The sequence below is a fragment of the Eubalaena glacialis genome, chromosome 4 (genome assembly GCF_028564815.1).
Source record: "Eubalaena glacialis isolate mEubGla1 chromosome 4, mEubGla1.1.hap2.+ XY, whole genome shotgun sequence".
Taxonomy (NCBI): Eukaryota; Metazoa; Chordata; class Mammalia; order Artiodactyla; family Balaenidae; genus Eubalaena; species Eubalaena glacialis.
Genome location: NC_083719.1, coordinates 43,692,332 through 43,710,530, shown reverse-complemented (window position 1 = coordinate 43,710,530; position 18,199 = coordinate 43,692,332).

Below are 18,199 nucleotides of genomic sequence, written 5' to 3'. Positions count from 1 at the left end.
CTTCCGTCTGGTTTGCATCTCTGGCCAAAGCTACCTTTTGTATCTTTCTATATTTTTCCTTCATCAAGCCATTCTCTGATTTTTTAAAAAATATTTATTTATTTATTTGGCTGTGACCGGTCTTTGTTGCAGCGTGCGGGATCTTTAGTTGCAGCATGCGGGATCTTTTACTTCTGGCATGCAGAATCTTTAGTTGCAGCATGCAGGGTCTTTAGTTGTGGCATACGAACTCTTAGCTGTGGCATGTGAACTCTTAGTTGCGGCATGTGGGATCTAGTTCCCTGACCAGGGATCAAACCTGGGCCCCCTGTGTTGGGAATGTGGAGTCTTAGCCACTGGACCACCAGGGAAGTCCTGCCATTCTCTGATTTTTAAAGCAAGATGATTTATAGTAAGTATGTAGGTTTCTCTATTTATAAAAGCTTATGGGAAATCTGCAAAGCAGTGTTTCTGCTCTATCAGAAACAGATGTCTAGAGACCTTCAATATGGTGGAAGAGTAAGACTTGGAGATCACCTTCCTCCCCACAAATACATCAGAAATACATCTACATGTGGAACAACTCCTACAGAACACCTACTGAACGCTGGCAGAAGACCTCAGACCTCCCAAAAGGCAAGAAACTCCCCACGTACCTGGGTAGGGCAAACGAAAAAAGAAAAAACAGAGACAAAAGAATAGGAACAGGACCTGCACCTCTGGGAAGGAGCTGTGAAGGAGGAAAAGTTTCCACACACTAGGAAGACCCTTCACTGGCGGAGATGGCGGGTGGCGGGGGGGGAAGCTTCGGAACCACGGAGGAGAGCGCAGCAACAGGAGTGCAGAGGGCAAAGCAGAGAGATTCCCGCACAGAGGATCGGTGCCAACTGGCACTCACCAGCCTGAGAGGCTTCTCTGCTGAGCCGCCGGGATGGGTGGTGGCTGGGAGCTGAGGCTCGGGCTTCGGAGGTCAGACCCCAGGGAGAGGACTGGGGTTGGCTGTGTGAACACAGCCTGAAAGGGGCTAGTGCACCACAGCTAGCCAGAAGGGAGTCCAGGGAAAAGTCTGGAACTGCCGAAGAGGCAAGAGACCTTTGTTTCGGGGTGCGTGAGGAGAGGGGATTCAGAGCACCGCCTAAACGAACTCCAGAGACGGGCGCGAGCCGCGGCCATCAGCGCGGACCTCAGAGACGGCATGAGACACTAAGGCTGCTGCTGCAGTCACCAAGAAGCCTGTGTGCAAGCACAGGTCACTATCCACAAGTCCCCTCCCAGGAGCCTGTGCAGCCCGCCACTGCCAGGGTCCCGTGATCCAGGGACCACTTCCCTGGGAGAACACACGGTGCGCCTCAGGCTGGTGCAATGTCACGCTGGCCTCTGCTGCCGCAGGCTCGCCCCGCACTCCATACCCCTCCCTCCCCCCAGCCTGAGTGAGCCAGAGCCCCCTAATCAGCTGTTCCTTTAACCCCGTTCTGTCTGAGCAAAGAACAGACACCCTCAGGTGACCTACACACAGAGGCAGGGCCAGATCCAAAACTGAACCCCAGGAGCTGTGTGAGCAAAGAAGAGAAAGGGAAATCTCTCCCAGCAGCCTCAGGAGCAGCGGATTAAATCTCCACGATCAACTTCATGTACCCTGCATCTCTGGAATACCTGAATAGACAACAAATCATCCCAAATTGAGGCAGTGGACTTTGGGAGCGAAGATATATATATATTTTTTCCTTTTCCTCTTTTTGTGAGTGTGTATGTGTATGCTTCCATGTGTGATTTTGTCTGTATAGCTTTGTTTTTACCATTTGTCCTAGGGTTCTGTCTGTCTGGTTTCTTTTGTTTTGTTTTTGTTTTTGTTTTTGTATAATTTTTAGCGCTTGTTATCATTGGTGGATTTGTTTTTTGGTTTGGTTGCTCTCTTCTTTCTTTCTTTCTTTTTTTTAAAATTATTTTTAAATTTTTTAAAATTTTTAATAATTTAAAAAAATTTTTTATTTTAATAACTTTTATTTTATTTTATTTATGTACTTATTTTTCTTTCTTTCTTTCTTTCTTCCTTTCTCCCTTTTATTCTGAGCCGTGTGGATGACAGGGTCTTGGTGGTCCGGCTGGGTATCAGGCCTGTGCCTCTGAGGTGGGAGAGCCAAGGTCAGGACACTGGTCCACCAGAGACCTCCAGGCTCGATGTAATATCAAATGGCAAAAATCTCCCAGAGATCTCCATCTAAATGCCAAGACCCAGCTCCACTCAACGACCAGCAAGCTACAGTGCTGGACACCCTATGCCAAACAACTAACAAGACAGGAACACAACTCCACCTACTAGCAGAAAGGCTGCTTAAAATCATAATAAGGTCACAGACACCCCAAAACACACCACCAGATGCAGACCTGCCCACCAGAAAGACAAGATCCAGCCTCATCCACCAGAACACAGGCACTAGGCCCCTCCACCAGGAAGCCTACACAACCCACTGAACCAACCTTACCCACTGGGGGCAGACACCAAAAACAACAGGAACTACGAACCTGCAGCCTGTGAAAAGGAGGCCCCAAACACAGTAAGTTAAGCAGAATGAGAAGACAGAGAAACACACAGCAGATGAAGGAGCAAGGCAAAAACCCACCAGACCAAACAAATGAAGAGGAAATAGGCAGTCTACCTGAAAAAGAATTCAGAGTAATGATAGTAAAGATGACCCAAATCTTGGAAATGGAATGGAGAAAATACAAGAAATGTTTAACAAGGGCCTAGAAGACCTGAAGAGCAAAGAAACAATGATGAATAACACAATAAATGAAATTAAATATCCTCTAGAAGGAATCAATATCAGAATAACTGAGGCAGAAGAACGGATAAGTGACCTGGAAGATAAAATAGTGGAAATAACTACTGCAGAGCAGAATAAAGAAAAAAGAACTAAAAGAACTGAGGACAGTCTCAAGAGACCTCTGGGACAACATGAACAACCTCTGGGACAACACCAACATTCGAATTATAGGGGTCCCAAAAGAAGAAGAGAAAATGAAAGGGACTGAGAAAATATTTGAAGAGATTATAGTTGAAAACTTCCCTAATATGGGAAAGGAAATAGTCAATCAAGTTCAGGAAGGGCAGAGAGTCCCATACAGGATAAATCCAAGGAGAAACGTGCCAAGACACATATTAATCAAACTATCAAAAATTAAATACAAAGAAAAAATATTAAAAGCAGCAAGGGAAAAGCAACAAATAACATACAAGGGAATCCCCATAAGGTTAACGCTGATCTTTCAGCAGAAACTCTGCTAGCCAGAAGGGAGTGGCAGAACATATTTAAAGTGATGAAAGGGAAAAACCTACAACCAAGATTACTCTACCCAGCAAGAATCTCATTCAGATTCGATGGAGAAATTAAAACTTTTACAGACAAGCAAAAGCTAAGCGAATTCAGCAACACCAAACCAGCTTTAGAACAAATGCTAAAGGAACTTCTCTAGGCAGGAAACACAGGAGAAGAAAAAGACCTACAATAACAAACCCAAAACAATTAAGAAAATGGTAATAGGAACATACATATCGATAATTACCTTAAATGTAAGTGGATTAAATGCTCCAACCAAAAGACATAGACTGGCTGAATGGATACAAAAGCAAGACCTGTATATATGCTATCTAGAAGAGACCCACTTCTGACCTAGGGACACATACAGACTGAAAGTGAGGGGATGGAAAAAGATATTCCATGCAAATGGAAATCAAAAGAAAGTTGGAGTAGCAATTCTCATATCAGACAAAATAGACTTTAAATTAAAGACTATTACAAGAGACAAAAAAAGACACTACATAATGATCAAAGGATCACGCCAAGAAGAAGTTATAACAATTGTAAATATTTATGCACCCAACATAGGAAAACCTCAATACATAAGACAACTGCTAACAGCTATAAAAGAGGAAATCAACAGTAACACAGTAATAGTGGGGGACTTCAACACCTCACTTACACCAATGGACAGATCATCCAAACAGAAAATTAATAAGGAAACACAAGCTTTAAATGACACAATAGAACAGATAGATTTAATTGATATTTATAGGACATTCCATCCAAAAACAGCAGATTACACTTTCTTCTCAAGTGCTCATGTAACGTTCTCCAGGATAGACCATATCTTGGTTCACAAATCAAGCCTTGGTAAATTTAAGAAAACTGAAATCATATCAAGTATCTTTTCTGACCACAACGCTATAAGACTAGATATCAGTTACAAGAAAAAAATCTGTAAAAAATACAAATACATGGAGGCTAAACAATACACTGCTTAATAACCAAGAGATCACTGAAGAAATCAAAGAGGAAATCAAAAAATACCTAGAAACAAATGACAATGAAAACACGACGACCCAAAACCTATGGGATGCAGAAACAGCATTTCTAAGAGGGAAGTTTATAGCAATACAATCCTACCTTAAGAAACAAGAAACATCTCAAATGAACAACCTAACCTTACACCTAAAGCAATTATAGAAGGAAGAACAAAAAAACCACAAAGTTAGCAGAAGGAAAGAAATCATAAAGGTCAGAGCAGAAATAAATGAAAAAGAAATGAAGGAAACAATAGCAAAGATCAATAAAACTAAAAGCTGGTTCTTTGAGAAGATAAACAAAATTGATAAACCAGTAGCCAGATTCATCAAGAAAAAAAGGGAGAAGACTCAAATCAATAGAATTAGAAATGAAAAAGGAGAAGTAACAACTGACACTGCAGAAATACAAAGGATCATGAGACATTACTGCAAGCAACTCTATGCCAATAAAATGGACAACCTGGAAGAAATGGACAAATTCTTAGAAAAGCACAACCTTCCGAGACTGAACCAGGAAGACACAGAAAATATAAACAGACCAATCACAAGCACTGAAATTGAGACTGTGATTAAAAATCATCCAACAAACAAAAGCCCAGGACCAGATGGCTTCACAGGCGAATTCTATCAAACATTTAGAGAAGAGCTAACACCTATCCTTCTCAAATTCTTCCAAAATATAGCAGAGGGAGGAACACTCCCAGACTCATTCTACCAGGCCACCATCACCCTGATACCAAAACCAGACAAAGATGTCACAAAGAAAGAAAACTACAGGCCAATATCACTGATGAACATAGATGCAAAAATCCTCAACAAAATACTAGCAAACAGAATCCAACAACACATTAAAAGGATCATACACCATGATCAAGTGGGGTTTATCCCAGGAATGCCAGGATTCTTCAATATATGCAAATCAATCAATGTGATACACCATATTAACAAATTGAAGAATAAAAACCATACGGTCATCTCAATAGATGCAGAAAAAGCTTTGGACAAAATTCAACTCCCATTTATGATTAAAACTCTCCAGAAAGTAGGCATAAAGGGAACTTATCTCAACATAATAAAGGCCATATATGAAAAACCCACAGCCAACATCATCCTCAATGGTGAAAAACTGAAACCATTTCCACTAAGATCAGGAACAAGACAAGGTTGCCTACTCTCACCACTATTATTCAACATAGTTTTGGAAGTCTTAGCCACAACAGAGAAGAAAAAGAAATAAAAGGAATCCAAATCAGAAAAGAAGAAGTAAAGCTGTCACTGTTTGCAGATGACATGATACTATACATAGAGAATCCTAAACATGCTACCAGAAAACTACTAGAGCTAACCAATGAATTTGGTAAAGTAGCAGGATACAAAATTAATGCACAGAAATCTCTTGCATTCCTATACACTAATGAGGAAAAATCTGAAAGAGAAATTAAGGAATCACTCCCATTTACCATTGCAACAAAAAGAATAAAATACCTAGGAATAAACCTACCTAAGGAGACAAAAGACCTGTATGAAGAAAAGTATAAGACACTGCTGAAAGAAATTAAAGATGATACAAACAGATGGAGACATATACCATGTTCTTGGATTGGAAGAATCAACATTGTGAAAATGACTCTACTACCCAAAGCAATCTACAGATTCAATGCAATCCCTATCAAACTACCACTGGCAGTTTTCACAGAACTAGAACAAAAAATTTCACAATTTGTATGGAAACACAAAAGACCCCGAATAGCCAAAGCAATCTTGAGAAAGAAAAATGGAGCTGGAGGAATCAGGCTCCCTGACTTCAGACTATACTACAAAGCTACAGTAATCAAGAAAGTCTGGTACTGGCACAAAAACAGAAATAGAGATCAATGGAACAGGATAGAAAGCCCAGAGATAAACCCACGCACATATGGTCACCTTATCTTTGATAAAGGAGGCAAGATTATACAATGAAGAAAAGACAGCCTCTTCAATAAGTGGTGCTGGGAAAACTGGACAGCTACATATAAAAGAATGAAATTAGAGCACTCCCTAACACCATACACAAAAATAAACTCAAAATGGATTAAAGACCTAAATGTAAGGCCAGGCACTATAAAACTCTTAGAGGAAAACATAGGCAGGACACTCTACGACATAAATCACAGCAAGATCCTTTTTGACCCACCTCCTAGAGAAATGGAAATAAAAACAAACAAATGGGACCTAATGAAACTTAAAAGCTTTTGCACAGCAAAGGAAACCATAAACAAAATGAAAAGACAACCCTCAGAATGGGAGAAAATATTTGCAAATGAAGCAACTGACAAAGGATTAATCTCCAAGATTTACAAGCAGCTCATGCAGCTCAATATCAAAAAATACAAACAATCCAATCCAAAAATGGGCAGAAGACCTAAATAGACGTTTCTCCAAAGAAGATATACAGATTGCCAACAAACACATGAAAGAATGCTCAACATCACTAATCATTAGAGAAATGCAAATCAAAACTACAATGAGATATCACCTCACACCAGTCAGAATGGCCATCATCAAAAAATCTAGAAACAATAAATGCTGGAGAGGGTGTGGAGAAAAGGGAACCCTCTTGCACTGTTGGTGGGAATGTAACTTGATACAGCCACTATGGAGAACAATATGGAGGTTCCTTAGAAAACTAAAAATAGAACTACCATATGATCCAGCAATCCCACTACTGGGCATATACCCTGAGAAAACCATAATTCAAAAAGAGTCATGTACCACAATGTTCATTGCAGCTCTATTTACAATAGCCAGGACATGGAAGCAACCTAAGTGTCCATCGACAGATGAATGGATAAAGAAGATGTGGCACATATGTGCAATGGAATATTACTCAGCCATAAAAAGAAATGAAATTGAGTTATTTGTAGTGAGGTGGATGGACCTAGAGTCTGTCATACAGAGTGAAGTAAGTCAGAAAGAGAAAAACAAATACCATATGCTAACACATATATATGGAATCTAAAAAAATAAAAAAGTGGTTATGAAGAACCTAGGGGCAGGACGGGAATAAAGACGCAGACCTACTAGAGAATGGACTTGAGGACACGGGAAGGGGGAAGGATAAGCTGGGACGAAGTGAGAGACTGGCATGGACTTATATATACTCCCAAATGTAAAATAGATAGCTAGTGGGAAGCAGCCACATAGCACAGGGAGATCAGCTCTGTGCTTTGTGACCACCTAGAGGGGTGGGATAGGGAGGATGGGAGGGAGGGAGATGCAAGAGGGAAGAGATATGGGGATATATGTATATGTATAGCTGATTCACTTTGTTATAAAGCAAAAACTAACACACCATTGTAAAGCAATTACACTCCAATAAAGATGTTTTTTAAAAAAAGAAACAGATGTCTATTGCTGTGGTGGAAAAACAGGTTGACTCTGCTTCTCAGAGATACTGTACTCTGGGCCTGAAGTCACTCTGAGGGCATCTCACAAAACCTTTCTAGGCCTCAGTCTCCTAGGTTCTAAATTGGGGGTTTGGATTAAATGATCTCTGACTATCTTCCAGGTCTAAGCTTCAGATATGGGTAGCTCCAGAGTCTCTTAAATGAGCTTCAGACAACTGAGTCAATAAATTTGACCAAAGTAATACATGCCATTGCCCCTTAAGTGACCTGGTTCTGACTTGTCTGGACCTAAGGCTAGAACTGGCCTGACCTGGTCTTAGACTGAGTAGGTTGTCTCATCCTTATATTACCTTTTTTCACCTCTAGCCCTGTGGATACAGAATAGGAAGCAGCCTCAAAGTCCTGCCAATAAAAGTTCTTGCCAGACCAGAGTCAAATCAGGAGATATCAACTGTTCTCTTCTGGTTTGAACCTCTTTGTACCAGAAAACATCAACCTAAATATTCTAACATCCCTTGAAGATTTAAAAATATTGTTTTTGTTTAAATAATCAAAATAATTTTTGACATCATAGTAGCAACACTATAGTACCCCTAAGATATGGTGCAAAAACTTAGGTAAATTCCTCATAAGAGGCTCTTCAGGGAAGCCAGGGAATTAGAGTTGCACACTTAATAGTTCAAGGAATTTGTCCCTGTTGCCAATGGCTGTGCTTTCCAACAGACTTCTCTTTCTCCCATGAATCTTCAGTTCTGCTGGGACTTGATGAAGCTCTTAATAATCAAATAACAATAACTCTTTCGAGGTTACTTAATGAGCTTTAGATTTTAAAAAGCACATGTGCCCACCTTATCTCATAGGCTGATGACAGTCTTTTTGTGATAGCATACTGGAACTGGCTGTGGATCTGGTCCAAAGTCACATTGCTCATGGAATTCAACCAGGTCAGCAAAATCAAGGTTCTGATTTGTGCTGGAGTGAGTGTCAATGTCTGAAACAAGCTTTCAGTTAAAATTTGACTGTGGCTTGATTCCTTGCAGAACATGAGATTTTTAGAAGTATTCTGAATAAAGAAAAGTCTTCCAAGATCAAATATCTGTGGAAAATGATCCTCCTCCACTCTTAAAGAATCACAATGAATGCTCATATTTATTAATGGCTCTTCAATACAGAAAATTATTTACCTTTTTTTTGTTGTTCAGCCTAAGAGTTCCACAAATTATTTGGTTGTAATAAAATTTTTCCTACTTTGGAAGCACTGGAATCCTCCGAGATTAAGTTAACCTGACAAACCCTGAACAGGAAATCATGTGTGGAAGTGATGCCAAGTGTGTTCTTACAAGACTCTATCCCATGTGTGAAGGTATTCCTTGTTCAAGCACAGGAATAGGCCTGGAATAGCAGAGTGGCTGTGTCAGATGGATATATGGCCAAGAGATGCTGAGGCTCTGAAAGCTTGCCCTCATCTCTCGCTGACACAGTTAGCCTTGGTGACATAAGCTTGGGGCTGCATTTTTCTCACATGTATGAATTAATAGAGCCAAAATAAACAGAATTCCAAATGTAAAGGAAAAAGCTCATCAGTCCACTGCTGCTCTGTACCTAAAGCAAAAGTTCTATACATAATCACTTCTGTTAAGTAGGCATTTCTACCTGGGCTTCCAGGGGAATAGGAAACCATTTTGTTAACTGTTGTACTCTGTAATTCAGGAGATATAATTTATGAGCTGTTCCAGAGGCCAAGAACAGAATTATCCCAGCAGAAAATACAGTACTTTAAGAGTAATGAAATCCCCACTCTGAAGCAAAAGGAAAGAGCAGATATTGAGAGTCTTAGAGTCTATTTTTTTTTTTATACAATTATTTATTTATTTATTTTTGGCTGTGTTGGGTCTTCATTGCTGCATGCGGGCTTTCTCTAGTTGCGGTGAGCAGGGGCTACTCTTCATTCCGGTGTGTGGCCTTATCATTGTGGTGGCTTCTCTTGTTGCAGAGCACGGGTTCTAGGCACACGGGCTTCAGCAGTTGTGGTGCAAGGGCTCAGTAGTTGTGGCTCGCGGGCTCTAGAGCTCAGGCTCAGTAGTTGTGGCGCATGGGCTTAGTTGCCCTGTGGCATGTGGGATCTTCCCGGACCAGGACTTGAACCTGTGTCCCCTGCATTGGCAGGCAGATTCTTAAGCATTGCACCACCAGGGAAGTCCCAAGAGTCTTAAGAGTCTATTAACAAACTATATTAAATGCACACATACTGAGGTGATGGGTAATGTGAAAGTTGGTCTAAGTTGCCTATTGATGTCTTTTTTTTTGAATGTTTTTTTCACATCTTTATTGGAGTATAAATGCTTTACAATGCTGTGTTAGTTTCTACTGTACAACAAAGTGAATCAGCTATACGTATACATATATCCCCACATCCCCTCCCTCTTGAGCCTTCCTCCCACCCTCCCTATCCCATCCCATCCCTCTAGGTGGTCACAAAGCACCGAGCTGATCTCCCTGTGCTGTGCAGCTGCTTCCCACTAGCTATCTATTTTACATTTGGTAGTGTATATATGTTCATGCCACTCTCTCCCTTCATCCCAGCTTCCCCTTCCCCCCAGGTCCTCAAATCCATTCTCTACGTCTGCATCTTTATTCCTGCCCCGCCACAAGGTTCATCAGTACCGCTTTTTAAAATTCCATATATATGTGTTAGCATACGATATTTTTCTTTTTTTTATTTTTTATACAGCAGGCTCTTATTAGTCATCAATTTTATACACATCAGTGTATACATGTCAATCCCAATCACCCAATTCATCACACCACCCCCCCACCCCCCCGCGGCTTTCCCCCTTTGGTGTCCATACGTTTGTTCTGTACATCTGTGTCTCTATTTCTGCCCTGCAAACCGGTTCATCTGTACCATTTTTCTAGGTTCCACATATATGCGTTAATATACGATATTTGTTTTTCTATTTGACTTACTTCACTCTGTATGACAGTCTCCAAATCCATCCACGACTCAACAAATGACCCAATTTCATTCCTTTTTCTGGCTGAGTAATATTCCATTGTATATATGTACCACATCTTCTTTATCCATTCGTCTGTCGATGGGCATTTAGGTTGCTTCCATGACCTGGCTATTGTAAATAGTGCTGCAGTGAACATTGGGGTGCATGTGTCTTTTTGAATTATGGTTTTCTCTGGGTATATGCCCAGTAGTGGGATTGCTGGGTCATATGGTAGTTCTATTTTTAGTTTTTTAAGGAACCTCCATACTGTTCTCCATAGTGGCTGTATCAATCTACATTCCCACCAACAGTGCAAGAAGGTTCCTTTTTTCCACACCCTCTCCAGCATTTGTTGTTTGTAGATTTTCTGATGATGCCCATTCTAACTGGTGTGAGGTGATACCACATTGTAGTTTTGATTTGCATTTCTCTAATAATTAGTGATGTTGAGCAGCTTTTCATGTGCTTCTTGCCCATCTGTATGTCTTCTTTGGAGAAATGTCTATTTAGGTCTTCTACCCATTTTTGGATTGGGTTGTTTATTTTTTTAATATTGAGCTGCATGAGTGGTTCATATATTTTGGAGATTAACCCTTTGTCCGTTGATTCATTTGCAAGTATTTTCTCCCATTCTGAGGGTTGTCTTTTCATCTTGTTTATGGTTTCCTTTGCTGTGCAAAAGCTTTGAAGTTTCATTAGGTCCCATTTGTTTATTTTTGTTTTTATTTCCATTACTCTAGGAGGTGGATCAAAAAAGATCTTGCTGTGATTTATGTCAAAGAGTGTTCTTCCTATGTTTTCCTCTAAGAGTTTTATAGTGTCCAGTCTTACATTTGGGTCTCTAATACATTTTGAGCTTATTTTTGTGTATGGTGTTAGGGAGTGTTCTAATTTCATTCTTTTACATGTAGCTGTCCAGCTTTCCCAGCACCACGTATTGAAGAGACTGTCTTTTCTCCATTGTATATCCTTGCCTCCTTTGTCATAGATTAGTTGACCATAGGTGCGTGGGTTTATCTCTGGGCTTTCTATCTTGTTCCATTGATCTATGTTTCTGTTTTTGTACCGGTACCATATTGTCTTGATTACTGTAGCTTTGTAGTATAGTCTGAAGTCAGGGAGTCTGATTCCTCCAGCTCCGTTTTTTTCCCTCAAGACTGCTTTGGCTATTCGAGGTCTTTTGGGTCTCCATGCAAATTTTAAGATTTTTTGTTCTAGTTCTGTAAAAAATGCCATTGGTAATTTGATAGGGATTGCATTGAATCTGTAGATTGCTTTGGGTAGTATAGGCATTTTCACAATATTGATTCTTCCAATCCAAGAACATGGTATATGTCTCCATCTGTTTGTATCATCTTTAATTTCTTTCAGCAGTGTCTTATAGCTTTCTGCATCCAGGTCCTTTGTCTCCCTAGGTAGGTTTATTCTTAGGTATTTTATTCTTTTTGTTGCAATGGTAAACGGGAGTGTTTCCTTAATTTCTCTTTCAGATTTTTCCTCATTAGTGTATAGGAATGCAAGAGACTTCTGTGATTAATTTTGTATCCTGCAACTTTACCAAATTCATTGATTAGCTCTAGTAGTTTTCTGGTGGCATCTTTAGAATTCTCTATGTATAGTATCATGTCATCTGCAAACAGTGACAGTTTTACTTCTTCTTTTCCAATTTGTATTCCTTTCATTTCTTTTTCTTCTCTGATTGCCGTCGCTAGGACTTCCACAACTATGTTGAATAATAGTGGTGAGAGTGGACGTCCTTGTCTTTCCTGATCTTAGAGGAAATGCTTTCAGTTTTTCTCCATTGAGAATGGTGTTTGCTGTGGGTTTGTCAAATATGACCTTTATTATGTTTAGGTAGGTTCCCTCTTTGCCCACTTTCTGGAGAGTTTTTATCATAAATGGGTGTTGAATTTTGTCAAAAGCTTTTTCTGCATCTATTGAGATGATCATATGGTTTTTATTCTTCAATTTGTTAATATGGTGTATCAAATTGATTGATTTGCGTATATTGAAGAATCCTTGCATCCATGGGATAAATCCCACTTGATCATAGTGTATGATCCTTATAATGTGTTGTTGGATTCTGTTTACTAGTATTTTGTTGAGGATTTTTGCATCTATATTCATCAGTGATATTGGCCTGTAATTTTCTTTTTTTGTAGTATCTTTGTCTGGTTTTGGTATCAGGGTGATGGTGGCCTCATAGAATGGGTTTGGGAGTGTTCCTTCCTCTGCAAATTTTTGGAAGAGTTTGAGAAAGATGGGTGTTAGCTCTTCTCTAAATGTTTGATAGACTTCACCTGTGAAGCCATCTGGTCCTGGGCTTTTGTTTGTTGGAAGATTTTTAATCACAGTTTTAATTTCATTACTTGTGATTGGTCTGTTCATATTTTCTATTTCTTCCTGGTTCAGTACTTGGAAGGTTATACCTTTCTAAGAATTTGTCCATTTCTTCCAGGTTGTGCATTTTATTGGCATAGAGTTGCTTGTAGTAGTCTCTTAGGATGCTTTGTATTTCTGCAGTGTCTGTTGTAACTTCTCCTTTTTCATTTCTAATTTTATTGACTTGAGTCCTCTCCCTCTTTTTCTTGATGAGTCTGGCTAATGGTTTATCAATTTTGTTTATCTTCTCAAAGAACCAGCTTTTAGTTTTATTGATCTTTGCTATTGTTTTCTTTGTTTCTATTTCATTTATTTCTGCTCTGATCTTTATGATTTCTTTCCTTCTGCTAACTTTGGGTTTTGTTTGTTCTTCTTTCTCTAGTTCCTTTAGGTGTAAGGTTAGATTGTTTATTTGAGATTTTTCTTGTTTCTTGAGGTAGGCTTGTATAGCTAAAAACTTCCCTCTTAGAACTGCTTTCGCTGCATCCCATAGGTTTTGGATCGTCGTGTTTTCATTGTCATTTGTCTCTAGGTATTTTTTGATTTCCTCTTTGATTTCTTCAGTGATCTCTTGGTTATTTAGTAACGTATTGTTTAGCCTCCATGTGTTTGTGTTTTTTACGTTTTTTTCCCTGTAATTCATTTCTAATCTCATAGCGTTGTGGTCAGAAAAGATGCTTGATATGATTTCAATTTTCTTAAATTTACTGATGCTTGATTTGTGACCCAAGATGTGATCTATCCTGGAGAATGTTCCGTGCGCACTTGAGAAGAAAGTGTAATATGCTGTTTTGGAATGTCCTATAAATATCAATTAAATCTATCTGGTCTATTGTGTCATTTAAAGCTTCTGTTTCCTTATTTATTTTCATTTTGGATGATCTGTCCATTGGTGTAAGTGAGGTGTTAAAGTCCCCCACTATTATTGTGTTAGTGTCGATTTCCTCTTTTATAGCTGTTAGCAGTTGCCTTATGTATTGAGGTGCTCCTATGTTGGGTGCATATATATTTATAATTGTTATATCTTCTTGTTGGGTTGATCCCTTGATCATTATGTAGTGTCCTTCCTTGTCTCTTGTAACATTCTTTATTTTAAAGTCTATTTTATCTGATATGAGTATTGCTACTCCAGCTTTCTTTTGATTTCCATTTGCATGGAACATCTTTTTCCATCCCCTCACTTTCAGTCTGTATGTGTCCCTAGGTCTGAAATGGGTCTCTTGTAGACAGCATATAGATAGGTCTTGTCTTTGTATCCATTCAGCAAGCCTGTGTCTTTTGGTTGGAGCATTTAATCCATTCACGTTTAAGGTAATTATCGATATGTATGTTCCTATGACCATTTTCTTAATTGTTTTGGGTTTGTTTTTGTAGGTCCTTTTCTTCTCTTGTGTTTCCCACTCAGAGACGTTCCTTTAGCATTTGTTGTAGAGCTGGTTTGGTGTTGCTGAATTCTCTTAGCTTTTGCTTGTCTGTAAAGCTTTTGATTTCTCCATCGAATCTGAATGAGATCCTTGCCGAGCAGGGTAATCTTGGTTGTAGGTTCTTCCCTTTCATCACTTTAAGTATATCATGCCACTCCCTTCTGGCTTGTAGAATTTCTGCTGAGAAATCAGCTGTTAACCTTATGGGAGTTCCCTTGTATGTTATTTGTCGTTTTTCCCTTGCTGCTTTCAATAATTTTTCCTTGTCTTTAATTTTTGCCAATTTGATTACTATGTGTCTTGGTGTGTTTCTCCTTGGGTTTATCCTGTATGGGACTCTGCGCTTCCTGGACTTGGGTGGCTATTTCATTTCCCATGTTGGGGAAGTTTTTGACTATAATCTCTTCAAATATTTTCTCTGGTCCTTTCTCTCTCTCTTCTCCTTCTGGGACCCCTATAATGCAAATGTTGTTGCATTTAATGTTGTCCCAGAGGTCCCTTAGGCTGTCTTCATTTCTTTTCATTCTTTTTTCTTTATTCTGTTCCACAGCAGTGAATTCCACCATTCTGTCTTCCAGGTCACTTATCCATTCTTCTGCCTCAGTTATTCTGCTATTGATTCCTTCTCGTGTATTTTTCATTTCAGTTATTGTATTGTTCATCTCTGTTTGTTTGTTCTTTAATTCTTCTAGGTCTTTGCTAAACATTTCTTGCATCTTCTCTATATTTGCCTCCATTCTTTTTCCGAGGTCCTGGATCATCTTCACTATCATTGTTCTGAATTCTTTTTCTGGAAGGTTGCCTATCTCAACTTTATTTAGTTGTTTTTCTGGGGTTTTAGCTTGTTTCTTCATCTGGTACATAGCCCTCTGCCTTTTCATCTTGTCTATCTTTCTGTGAATGTGGTTTTTGTTCCACAGGCTGCAGGATTGTAGTTCTTCTTGCTTCTGTTCTCTGCCCTCTGGTAGATTAGGCTATCTAAGAGGCTTGTGCAAGTTTCCTGATCAATGTGCTACTTTTTGGACCTGACCCTGTTGATAATCTAAAATTCTCTGGAATATGCTGGCAGTCCAGTGGTTAGGACTTGGCCCTTTCACTGCCGGGGCCTGGGTTCGATCCCTGGTCAGGGAACTAAGATCCCACAAGCAACATGGCACAGCCCAAATTCATCTGGACTCTCCAAGGAGGCGAATGGGCACAAGAGGCCTCTGCTGGTACCAAGGCTCTGGTTCCTCCTAGAGTTCAGGCAAAGCAGGGAAGTCTGCTCTGGGTCCCTTTATGGTCACCCAAACTGTCAACTAGATTCCAGTGCCCAGAAGCTTCTCCGCTGAGTCAGCGCCCCGCCCACGACATCCTTCCCTATTGATGTTTTAATATTTGGACTAGTTGGGTTCTTTCCCATGTCACTCTCCCACAGTTAACCTTGACTTTGTTGTTGACCTAACCTGAGCCTTGCATACTTTCTACATCAGGAAAAGTTTAGGAATTTATAAAGCAAAGTAACAAGACTCTGAGATTGGTTACAGTAATAGTTACTTTCCTGTTGGGAATTTTGAATCTAAAACAAAACAAGGAGATCAGGCTTGTATACGGTAGGCAGTTTGTGAATCTACAACACAGTGTAGGCGCAAGGCACTGAAAAGGAAAGTTTGCAGAAATGGGGCAAGTTCACAGTATTCAAATAGCCAATCTGCTTCTAACACACATTTCTGGACACATATCTTGAGATGAATTAAACATATTGACAGAGTATTAAGTTGCTTAGGTGGAAGAAATTTAGAAGGAAATGGGAAAGGGGAAACAGAGAATGTATCCATACACACAGTTTGTAAAAAGTACAAACTCTCTTTTTTATCTCCATTAGGTAATGATTTAATGGAAATTTTAATGATAACATAGCCCAAAGATTATTGTAAAAGTATACAACTTATATTAACTATCATAAAGAATCTATTTAGTCCTAAGAATGCAGAATGGCTATTTTTATTTCAACAAAGAAGCAATTAAACTTTGCCTCTTTGCAAACACAGATTGGTATTTAAGTATCTAATTTAGCCTGCTTACAGAGCAAGCTGCTGAGAGACTTGCAGGGTAAAATTCATGGGTTCATTGGGAATTGCCTATTTTGATTACAGGCATCCACTTGCTTTGTTGGTACTAGCTATTCTTAGTATGTGGGAAGGCCGAAATACTACTGGATGATCAATTACCAGGCCTTAAATAAAAATAGGTGAAGTAAACAGTCTAGTTCTGCTGGAAAGTATTTCTTCCCCTACAAAATTACCTCTTTCCATGCTTTAACTGATGTCTTTAATTCTACAATTAGAAATATATTACTTTTAATTCCTATTAAAAAGTAAACAGAAGAGCTATTCTAGTATAGTAAACCTTTTCTGTCAGTTGAAAAATAGATTAATGTATCACAATAAATTCTTTCAACTACTGACAAGGAGAATAAATTTGCCAACTCCTTCCCTGAAATCAGGCTTTGAAGGGAAAAGTAGCATGATCTTTAGAACACTGAATGCCAAGGAACTGCCAGTAATAGGAGGTGAGAATATCCAAGACCATTTTTCCTTATTAATAGTATTTTTCCAACAGTGCTTATTATAAATACTCTCCCCAACCCCAGTTTAAAAAGTTGACCCTAAAAAGTCTCTGGGGTTGTGTTTGAATTTTTAGAACCATCATATTCTCAAACCTTGCCAAATAAAAGCAATATTCTCACCTAAGAAACACTTCAGATCCCTTTAGCATCACTCAGTGTCTAGGGTTTTCTGTACTTCTGGACATTGCCATTCATTCAACAAACACCTAAGGATGGTAAGACACTTCTGTAGTCCTCCTGCCTAGAATGGGAAGACAGTGGGAGAGACAATTCATGAGCAATGCATTGCTGTCTTTATGGCCTCGGTGTCTAGTCCTCTCTGAAATTATCATATGTGGCTCTTTAAATGTTTATTTTGTTTTATTTGTTTTGCTTTGAATGTGCAGTTTTTAAGTTAATTAGATTATCTGTGGCTTTAAAGAAAAATGCAAATATTTTCCTAGGATCTGTTAACAATAAGCAAACAAATGTGATTTTTAAGGAATTTACTTTGAGGTTTAATTGTATAAACTTACATATAAATTTAACTCCATGGTGAGTTGTCCCACGTGCATTGTCCATGAAAAAGTTTTGGAAAGACCAGAAGAATTTTCCTGCCTACTGACTAGACCCGGACCCCTCTGGGAGGAAGCCACAGTCTCAGATTCTTCACGTGTGATGCCAGATGGGCTGAGTACAGGGGGATACCCAGGAGTCCTTTTACTAAGTTCCCTGGTTTAGAACTCATTTGACAAATGTGGTTCCCATTTATGGAAAGAATTCACAAACATGATGAATTTTTTATTTTTGCAAATGTCAAAAATCACAGAATTAAAAAGGAGGAGTAAATTTGAAGCCTGTTTGATTAATGAAAAAACTAGGACTCAGAACGAGAACCATCCACTGGGCCCAGAGCTAAAACAACTTGCCATTGGAAACCAACATCAGGAGAACCCAGGACCCCACACTTTCCCATCCAGACTACTGGTTCACATCCAGCAAAGGGAATTTTGTCCCCTGGAAGGTTGCAGACTGATGGATTCCAATAAGAGCAAGCTTAAGTAAATCTAACTGGCAAATAGTGAAGTGCATCAATAATT